Source organism: Oncorhynchus gorbuscha, linkage group LG24 (genome assembly GCF_021184085.1).
Source record: "Oncorhynchus gorbuscha isolate QuinsamMale2020 ecotype Even-year linkage group LG24, OgorEven_v1.0, whole genome shotgun sequence".
In the NCBI taxonomy this organism is placed as follows: Eukaryota; Metazoa; Chordata; class Actinopteri; order Salmoniformes; family Salmonidae; genus Oncorhynchus; species Oncorhynchus gorbuscha.
Genome location: NC_060196.1, coordinates 39,585,838 through 39,596,169, shown reverse-complemented (window position 1 = coordinate 39,596,169; position 10,332 = coordinate 39,585,838). Strand labels below are relative to the sequence as shown.

The following is a 10,332-nucleotide window of genomic DNA, read 5'->3' as shown; positions in this document are numbered from 1 at the left end:
TGTGTGTGTGTGTCACGTGTCTGTGTGAATTGGTCTAGAAGCCTCCATGTTGATTTTAACGGTGGGCAACATCTCCCAGGACAACGTTGTGGTCGCCAGAGGGAGAGGGCACTCAGTGTGTGTGTGTGTGTGTGTGTGTGTGTGTGTGTGTGTGTGTGTGTGTGTGTGTGTGTGTGTGTGTGTGTGTGTGTGTGTGTGTGTGTGTGTGTGTGTGTGTGTGTGTGTGTGTGTGTGTGTGTGTACTCTGCTTCTGCAGCACCCATCCTTAATTCATAGGGGGACTGTGGATCAGGCAGAGGCAGGGTTCACAAGGTCACCTAACCTAGCACATTCGCCTATTTGTATTTCACATTACTGCATGGCACTTTGACTGAAATCTGCACACACACACACACACGCACGCACACACACACACACACACACACACACACACACACACACACACACACACACACACACACACACACACACACACACACACACACACACACACACACACACACACACACACACACACACACACACACACACACACACACACACACACACACGCACACACGCACACACACACGCACACACGCACACACGCACACACGCACACACACAGACTAAGGGGAAAGCTCTTCTAGACCAGAGTCAGGGGACTCCAGGGTAGAGAGATGGTGTTTTTGTCAGCAGGCAGAATTTATGTTTCTTCTACTTTCTCTTTCAAACTCATACTTGTCACATTGTGTTAGGCAGACAGACGTTGGTGAAGAGGTGAAAGGGTGGGGAGTCTATATTCATAGACACTCTGTGTGTAATGAAGGCCCCCGGGGCCTCAAAGACTCAACTACTGCTACTTGTGAATTTCCCATTTAGTACTTGTCTTGATGGGTAATAAAACATTAATATGAAGATGTGAGACCAGGACATCCAAGAAGGCTATGAAGTAAAGTTAGTACTGGAATCAGCCGTATTGACAACAAGTGCAAAGGCAAAATGGAGTGAATGACTCAGGAATTGTGCTAGTGTAGCAGATCTGACAAAGTGTCACCATTGGCCAACCAAGACCATGGTTTTGGCAAGGTATTCGGGAGTACAAAGTGTTGTTGTTGTCGAAGGTTTGCACCTCGGTTTGGCAAGTAAAAGGCCGGAACTCATACATTGCACTTGGATCAGCTCACAAGAGTTGGATACCATGTGTCCCAGAGATCCTGGTACATATCTAAATCGGACAGAGGGGAAACAAAAGAACAATGAGGGACTAACAGAAGTGAGACATCTGGGGTACAAGTTTAATTAACAAGCTCTAAGATGCTGGACTGATACCTGTATCCCTCCATGCCTCTTCCTCCTCAGGCAGACAACAACACCATAGAAATAGAAGTAATAGAATGGCATTCTGGCTCTGTTCCAACTGGCAACTAGAAACAAATAACTTGTGTACTACTCCCTTCACAGAAGAGCGCAATCTGGCCCTAACCAGAATAGAAAGAGGAGTGGGAAGCCCTTGTGCACAACTGCGCAAGAGGACAAGTAAATTAGAGTATCTTGTTTGAGAAACAGACACCTCACGAGTCCTCAACTCGCAGCTTCATTAAATAGTACCCGCAAAACACCGGAGTCACCTCTTCACTGTTGACGTTGAGACTGGTGTTTTGCAGGTGCTAGCACTCGGCTACATACTTTTGTATATATAGGGTATCATATTAAAATATGTAATGTCCACAAATATTGAAGGAAATTTTACATTTGCAGTGTACTAACTTAAAGGACCCTTTATCTACTTCCCCAGAGTCAGATGAACTTGTTTTTATGTCTCTGTGTCCATTATAAAGGACGTTAGACGTAGTTTCACGAGCCAATGCTAACTAGCGTTAGCTTAATGACTGAAAGTCTATGGGTATCAGCTAGCATAATGAAGACTTACTCTCATGGGTGGCCAAAAATAACTATCTGAAAGCCATGCCTTCAATAGGCCATGCCTTTAGATGACCCAAACATGGGTTAATTTAACGATCCGTTAGGTTTTTATTTACTTTCATGCTGTTAACACAGCAGATGGGTCTTTTTTAATTTAATACAGTACATACAGTGCCTTGCGAAAGTATTCGGCCCCCTTGAACTTTGCGACCTTTTGCCACATTTCAGGCTTCAAACATAAAGATATAAAACTGTATATTTTTGTGAAGAATCAACAACAAGTGGGACACACTCATGAAGTGGAACGACATTTATTGTATATTTCAAACTTTTTTAACAAATCAAAAACTGAAAAATTGGGTGTGCAAAATTATTCAGCCCCCTTAAGTTAATACTTTGTAGCGCCACCTTTTGCTGCGATTACAGCTGTAAGTCGCTTGGGGTATGTCTCTATCAGTTTTGCACATCGAGAGACTGAAATTTTTTCCCATTCCTCCTTGCAAAACAGCTTGAGCTCAGTGAGATTGGATGGAGAGCATTTGTGAACAGCAGTTTTCAGTTCTTTCCACAGATTCTCGATTGGATTCAGGTCTGGACTTTGACTTGGCCCTTCTAACACCTGGATATGTTTATTTTTGAACCATTCCATTGTAGATTTTGCTTTATGTTTTGGATCATTGTCTTGTTGGAAGACATATCTCCGTCCCAGTCTCAGGTCTTTTGCAGACTCTATCAGGTTTTCTTCCAGAATGGTCCTGTATTTGGCTCCATCCATCTTCCCATCAATTTTAACCATCTTCCCTGTCCCTGCTGAAGAAAAGCAGGCCCAAACCATGATGCTGCCACCACCATGTTTGACAGTGGGGATGGTGTGTTCAGGGTGATGAGCTGTGTTGCTTTTACGCCAAACATAACGTTTTGCATTGTTGCCAAAAAGTTCAATTTTGGTTTCATCTGACCAGAGCACCTTTTTCCACATGTTTGGTGTGTCTCCCAGGTGGCTTGTGGCAAACTTTAAACGACACTTTTTATGGATATCTTTAAGAAATTGCTTTCTTCTTGCCACTCTTCCATAAAGGCCAGATTTGTGCAATATCCGACTGATTGTTGTCCTATGGACAGAGTCTCCCACCTCAGCTGTAGATCTCTGCAGTTCATACAGAGTGATCATGGGCCTCTTGGCTGCATCTCTGATCAGTTTTCTCCTTGTATGAGCTGAAAGTTTAGAGGGACGGCCAGGTCCTGGTAGATTTGCAGTGGTCTGATACTCCTTCCATTTCAATATTATCGCTTGCACAGTGCTCCTTGGGATGTTTAAAGCTTGGGAAATCTTTTTGTATCCAAATCCGGCTTTAAACTTCTTCACAACAGTATCTCGGACTTGCCTGGTGTGTTCCTTGTTCTTCATGATGCTCTCTGCGCTTTTAACGGACCTCTGAGACTATCACAGTTCAGGTGCATTTACACGGAGACTTGATTACACACAGGTGGATTGTATTTATCATCATTAGTCATTTAGGTCAACATTGGATCATTCAGAGATCCTCACTGAACTTCCGGAGAGAGTTTGCTGCACTGAAAGTAAAGGGGCTGAATAACTTTGCACGCCCAATTTTTCAGTTTTTGATTTGTTAAAAAAGTTTGAAATATCCAATAAATGTCTTCCACTTCATAATTGTGTCCCACTTGTTGTTGATTCTTCACAAAAAAATACAGCTTTATATCTTTATGTTTGAAGCCTGAAATGTGGCAAAAGGTCGCAAAGTTCAAGGAGGCCGAATACTTTCGCAAGGCACTGTAGGTTATTTTCAGGAGGCAAGGCCTATTGGGGCGTGGCTTTCGGATAGGTATTTTTGGTCACCCGTGAGAGTAGATGTCAATCCTGTTCATCATGTTGTGTTTCTACACCAGAAATTAAAATTTAGCTACCAACGTGTCCGTGCGCATTTAAGATGTGTTGACAATAAAACACAACATATTTACCTGAATGATATTTACTCTCACGGGTGGCCAAAAATAGTATCTGAGGGGCCTCCCGGGTGGCGCAGTGGCTCACGCCAGTTGTGCCACCAGAGACTCTGGGTTCGCACCCAGGCTCTATCGTAACCGGCCACGACCGGGAGGTCCGTGGGGCAACGCACAATTGGCCTAGCGTCGTCAGGGTTAGGGAGGGTTTGGCCGGTAGGGATATCCTTGTTTCATCGCGCACCAGCGACTCCTGTGGCGGGCCGGGCGCAGTGTGTGCTAACCAAGGTTGCCAGGGGCACGGTGTGGCTGGCTTCCGGGTTGGATGCGCGCTGTGTTAAGAAGCAGTGTGGCTTGGTTGGGTTGTGTATCGGAGGACGCATGACTTTCAACCTTCGTCTCTCCCGAGCCCGTACGGGAGTTGTAGCGATGAGACAAGATAGTAGCTACTAAACAATTGGATACCACGAAATTAGGGAGAAAAAAGGGTCAAATTCAAAAATAAAATTTAAATCATATCTGAAAGCTAAGCCACCCCTCCAGTCTTCTGATCTGAGCTGGTGGATCATAGCTCAATAACCCAACTAAAAATAACCTTAAGTGTGTTCTGTCCACTATTTACCCAGCACAGTGTAATTTTTAAACCAGCATTTCTTTGTGTGGTGACCTGAATAAATTAGGGAAGTGTATCAGTTCACAAAACAGCACTCACCTGAAAACAGCACAACACCTGATAAACTGCATGGTTCTGGGCAGCGTCTAGCATTCTATGGATGAGTGAGGTTACCTAAGTCCAAGTTGGATTGCAATCGTAGGTCTTCTTGGTTTATCCACTAAAGCCAATCCCAAATGGCACCCTATTCCCTATATAGAGCATTACTTTTGACCATTGCCCATACAGTACAGGATTTGGATCACATTTCCAATATTATTCCGATTTTTTTCTGTTTAAAATAAAAAAAAGGGGGAAACCTCTCTACCACTCAAGTTTGGTTCCAAAAAAACCCACCAAAACATTCAAGTCACCATGGTAGTAAACCATATAGAGACATATAAAGACATTATTACCCTAGTAAAATATATCAACAGCTGTCATTAGGTCATTAAATTTATTGGTATAGGCTACTGACTGCAGTATCCAACATCAGACAGACAGACAGACAGACAGACAGACAGACAGACAGACAGACAGACAGACAGACAGACAGACAGACAGACAGACAGACAGACAGACAGACAGACAGACAGACAGACAGACAGACAGACAGACAGACAGACAGACAGACAGACAGACAGACAGACAGACAGACAGACAGAATGCAATTGCTGTCCAATGGCCTTTTTCTCTGTGTGCATGTGAGAGGTTGTGTGGTTTGGCCCGCTGCTCTCTCCCTGTGTCCCGCCTTTAGTCTGATCCTCCCTCACTCTCTCTGCTGCTGTATCCTCCCAAATGTCTGATTTCAAATCATATTTGAACCTAGGTCTGCCGAGTCCACACTGCAATCTGGGCACAACTGCTACTGTAGCCCTTCAACACCACAATATACACAGCAGGCAAACCACTATTTGTTTATGTTTTTACGGAGGTCAAGAACCAACAGTATACTGCTAAAAATATGGGGTGCTTTGTAATTCTATAGGACCATTTATTTTAGCAATTAACAAAGAAGTAGGATATGAGAAAGTAGGTTCCCAACCTCAACGGTCTTTTCTGGTTTAATTAAGTTGAAATAAATAAATATAATTAAATGTTACTATTTCTATCGACTAAGAATTTATCCAATACTGAAGGATGTCATAATTGGAAGTTCAAGAGAGCCTGCATGCTTTTCCTCAGGCCAAAGCAAAATAACTTTGGGATTGTTTGGTTGCTCTCTCCAATGTTCCCAGTTTCCCGCACCATAAAACACCACTTAATTTACTCTCCCTCCTTGTGACCATCTCTCTGTTGAAATTCCTGAGAGGAATGGATTATGAAGTTCATTCAGTTTAGGCACATTAATGGTGAGTCCTTCCTTTCAGAAACATATAGGAATGTAGATTCTGTTCAAAGACATGCATCTTTGATGCTCAAAGCCACTGATGTATAAAACAGCAGATAGAGCTAGAGAGCAGACTACTGTATTCCCTAGTGCTTGGCTCAGGTCCTGCACAGGCACAGCAAGGCAAGGACTGCATGTTTAGAGAAGGTAGCCGGGGTAGCTGTTTTATAAATGAGTGAGTGAGAGCATTTCAAAACATATATGACACTGAGAGCAGAAAGATTGTTGGCCAAATGCTAAGCAGTGTCAAAACCACTTGTATTTAAATTTAGTAACCTTTATTTAACTAGGGAAGTCAGTTAAGAACAAATTCTTATTTCCAATGAGGGCCTAGGAACAGCGGATTACAGTGCCTTGTTCAGGGGTAGTACGACAGATCTTTACCTTGTCGGCTTGGGGATTCGATCTCGCAACCTTTTGGTTACTAGTCCAACGCTCTAACCTCTAGGCTACCTGCCGCACCAATGAGGCATACGTTAGAAAATAATAGAATTAAATAATATAATTATTGTCCTCTGAGAAGAAAGAAAAAAATCACAGGCACACACACATTTTACACAAGTGTCCAAAACATCCTCTTAACGATGGCAGTTACAACGGCACCGAAAACGACCAATAACCTGTCATCAATGAGACATGTTGACACCGATGATATCATTATGAATGGAGGGGCACCTGTTTGAGCTGATAACCCCACTGACTGGTGTCTGAAATATTGCCTGCCTGACAGACAGACAGTGCTATGCCACAGATACTTGACCGGGACTGATCAGTATAGCTGGATGCACTACAACACACTTGGAGTGGCCCCAAGTAAAACATCATGGCACGGTTGGGACATATCGGACATTAAAGAAAGACAACCACTACCAAGCACTAAACCAGGTAGATTACAGTAGGTACCACCTTTATCACAGCCTAAGTCTACTTATGCCTTCTCATGTGATTGGTTGATAATATAGCTTTTATCATGGCCTAAGTCTACTCATGCCTTCTCATGTGATTGTTTGATAATATAGCTTTTATCACAGCCTAAGTCTACTCATGCCTTCTCATGTGATTGGTTGATAATATAGCTTTTATCACAGCCTAAGTCTACTCATGCCTTCTCATGTGATTGTTTGATAATATAGCTTTTATCATAGCCTAAGCCTACACTTGTGGTAATAAAGTAGATATAACTTCATCATAGCCTAAGCCCAGTCTTGTGTTTGAAATACACCCCTACTATGAATAGATAGGGGGTGTTTAGTGCTGTTGTAACATGTTATAAGAAGCCAAAAAGGGAAAATGGATTTAACTTGGCGATGGCAGCTGAGTGCAAGTTGTTTATGTTGGTACAGTAGCCATGATTTTCTGCAATTGTTTCTTTATAGCACCATGGCCCATCCCAAATGGCATCATATTCCCAATGTATTGCACTACTTTTGACCAGGGTTCTGGTCAAAACAGGTTGCGGTTTGGGACGTAGCCCATGAAAGATTCTGCCTCTAATTCCCCTCACAGTTGGGGGGATTCTTCCAACCAGGTCAAGGTCCAAGAGAGAGAGAAATTGGATCAATGGCATTACAAGTAAACCTACTACTGTTTATTCAGTGGTGGAGCCATGTACGTAGTTGAGGACAGGAGCATTCTGATGCTATGAAATAACACACACACGCACACACACACACATAGACACAGCCACAATAATATTATTTTGGGAGTAAGTGAAGTCAATATTGTTAAAGTTATAACTGTATGAAAGTGCATATATTCAATTTAGACTACACTACATGATCAGAAGAAAAGGTTTTATGTTAATTTTTGCAGCAGACACAGAGATGTAGGCTAGTAGGGGCGAGGCTTGGTTTGGTTCCTGGCTGACAGGGATTCAAACAACAGCTCTCTGATTCCCCATAGCGATTAATCCGAGCACTGCAGTTGTCAGTAGCTACAGTACGTTTTCCCGGGTCCATGTTGAAGTTTGTTAACCCAGACTTTCTCGCATACTCGCTTCGTCAGGTCATTCCAGGGCACGCGTTGCATCCGTTTGACCCCGCTCGCAGGTAGAAGAAAACCGACTACACCCGCGCGAACTCAGTTGGAGAGGAATGCACCAGTGGAGTGTTGGAAAATAACATTTCTGTTTGCCGACCTGCGTATGAGGTATGTTGCCTCGTTTTTATGTCCCTCTTTGAAACATCGATATTCCGGTGCAGGGGGGAAAATGCTGTCGTAAAAACGTCCGTTTGTAGACAGACATTCAATAAGTCGCTAGACTGTTCATTCGTCTCTCAATAAGAAACTCACTTTGCCTGACTACTGTTGACTTAGTCAGATTGTTTTTTTATAAGCTCTCTTGAGTTGGTGTTTGTTGTTCAGACTAATGGCGGTCCGATATAAAGGCTTGATAATGTGGCCGGATGTGAAATAATTTTGGGGCAGAATCGGAAGATGAATGTGTGCTTTTCGAACATCCGCTGTGTAGGCTACAGTTTGCATCAGAATTAGGCTACAACTGCTGCATGTCATTAGCCAGTCAACGAGTATTTATATATGGAGTAGTGTTTGTTGCTCGTCTGTCTTCACACACACAGTCTAGGCTTTTGTTTAATTCACAAGCGCTGCCCGGAACATCTGGACAGTCTTCCCCAAATTCGAATACAATTTTGTCACGCAGACTATTGTCTAAGTAGGCAAAATAAATGTATCGTGCGCTGTGCAGGTGGCCTAGCCGATTGAAAGCATATCAGTCATATTTTGAAGTAGCCAATGTAACTTTAAGATTATTTTGGACTATAATTCTATAAACCTAAATAGGCTATACAGTGCTGTAATGCGTTTTTATTTCATTGTGGAAAGCGAATTATGAATACACCTCTATTAACAGGGTGGGTAGTTACAATGTAACAACATTTCGATCGAATGGTTACAGTGTAACGACACGTCGATCTGATAAACATGTACCGCAAGCACTTATCATAGTGCCGCTGAATTAAATTGTCCCTCCAGGGTCGCCGTAGATATAATATCGAGACATGCAATGCATCTGAATTCTCCGCTATCATGTATTCTCCCGTTCTGGCTGGGGGTATTTCAGGTCAAACGACAGCTTTTGAAACGTCGGGGTGTGAAAATTGAAGTCAATTTGCGAACTGGTCAAGAAATCAGCAGCTGACCTGACGGTATGAGTAGACTTGCAACACCTACATCGAATAGAAATGCATTAGGATACTTTGTGACATGAGTTCGACCTAATGTAAATTAACCTGGCTCTAGCCTAATGTAGCCCTATTGAAAGCACCAAAGCACGCCGGCAGTGGATGCCTGATAGCCACTGGATTACGTAAATTTAATGTCCAATAGTTTCTGATCTGCCACGGTTCTGTGTTTAGGCTATTGAAACATCGAGTTTGTTAGTTTGACACGGCGTTATAGCAGCCTTTCGATTGTCCTCAGTTGGCCTGTACTATCAGTGGGCTTGCAGGATAACTTCTGATAATATTTAAGCATTATTATTCTTTCAATCCTATTAATGATAGTTCCAAATGGCACTCTATGCCCTATTTAGTGCACTACTTAGACCAGTGTCCTCTATTTAGTGCACTACTTCTGAACAGAGTATTCTCTATTTATGGCACCCTATTCCATATATGTTGCACTACTTTTGGCCAGAACCCTATTGTTTGTTACATAATTACCTGTCGATTAACCAACTATACAGTACCAGTCAAAAGTTTGGACAAACCCTACTCATTCAAGGGTTGTTCTTTATTTTTACTATGTTCTACATTGTAGGATAATAGTGAAGACGTAAAAACTCTGAAATAACACATATGGAATCATGTAGTAACCAATAAAGTGTCAAACAAATCTAAACCTAGAGAGGAACCAGGCAGGAGATTATAACAGAACATGGCCAAAATGTTCAAATGTTCATAAATGAATAATAATAAGGCAGAACAGTTGAAACTGGAGCAGCAGCACGGCCAGGTGGACTGGGGACAGCAAGGAGTCATCATGTCAGGTAGTCCTGGGGCATGGTCCTAGGGCTCAGGTCCTGTGAGAGAGAGAAAGAAAGAGAGAATTAGAGAGCACATGTGGGCTGGCCAGTCTTCTTCTGGCTGTGCCGGGTGGAGATTATATCAGAACATGGCCAAGATGTTCAAATGTTCATAAATGACCAGCATGGTCAAATAATAATAAGGCAGAACAGTTGAAACTGGAGCACTGGAGTCTCCTCTTCTTATTGGTGTCCTTTAGTAGTGGTTTATTTGCAGCAATTCAATGAAGGCCTGATTCACACAGTCTCCTCTGAAGAGTTGATGTTGAGATCTGCCTTGAACTCTGTAAAGTATTTATTTGAGCTGCATTTTCTGAGGCTGGTAACTCTAATGAACTTATCCTCTGCAGCAGAGGTTACTCTGGGTCTTCCATT

General features: G+C 42.7%; 1 protein-coding gene across 5 annotated transcripts in view; it reads left to right on the top strand.

The window, feature by feature from the left end:
* The first annotated feature begins 7,829 nt into the window (after positions 1-7,829).
* LOC124012304 (thyroid hormone receptor beta) overlaps positions 7,830-10,332 on the top strand; it is a 157,268-nt gene continuing 154,765 nt past the window's right edge. For 3 of the 5 annotated variants that reach the window (XM_046325780.1, XM_046325776.1, XM_046325779.1), the window contains exon 1: positions 7,830-8,060. The gene's annotated coding sequence lies outside the window, so the exon portion shown is untranslated. Of the gene's footprint in view, positions 8,061-8,967; positions 9,080-10,332 lie in introns of those variants that run through there. The other 2 variants (XM_046325781.1, XM_046325777.1) reach the window with 2 other exon arrangements.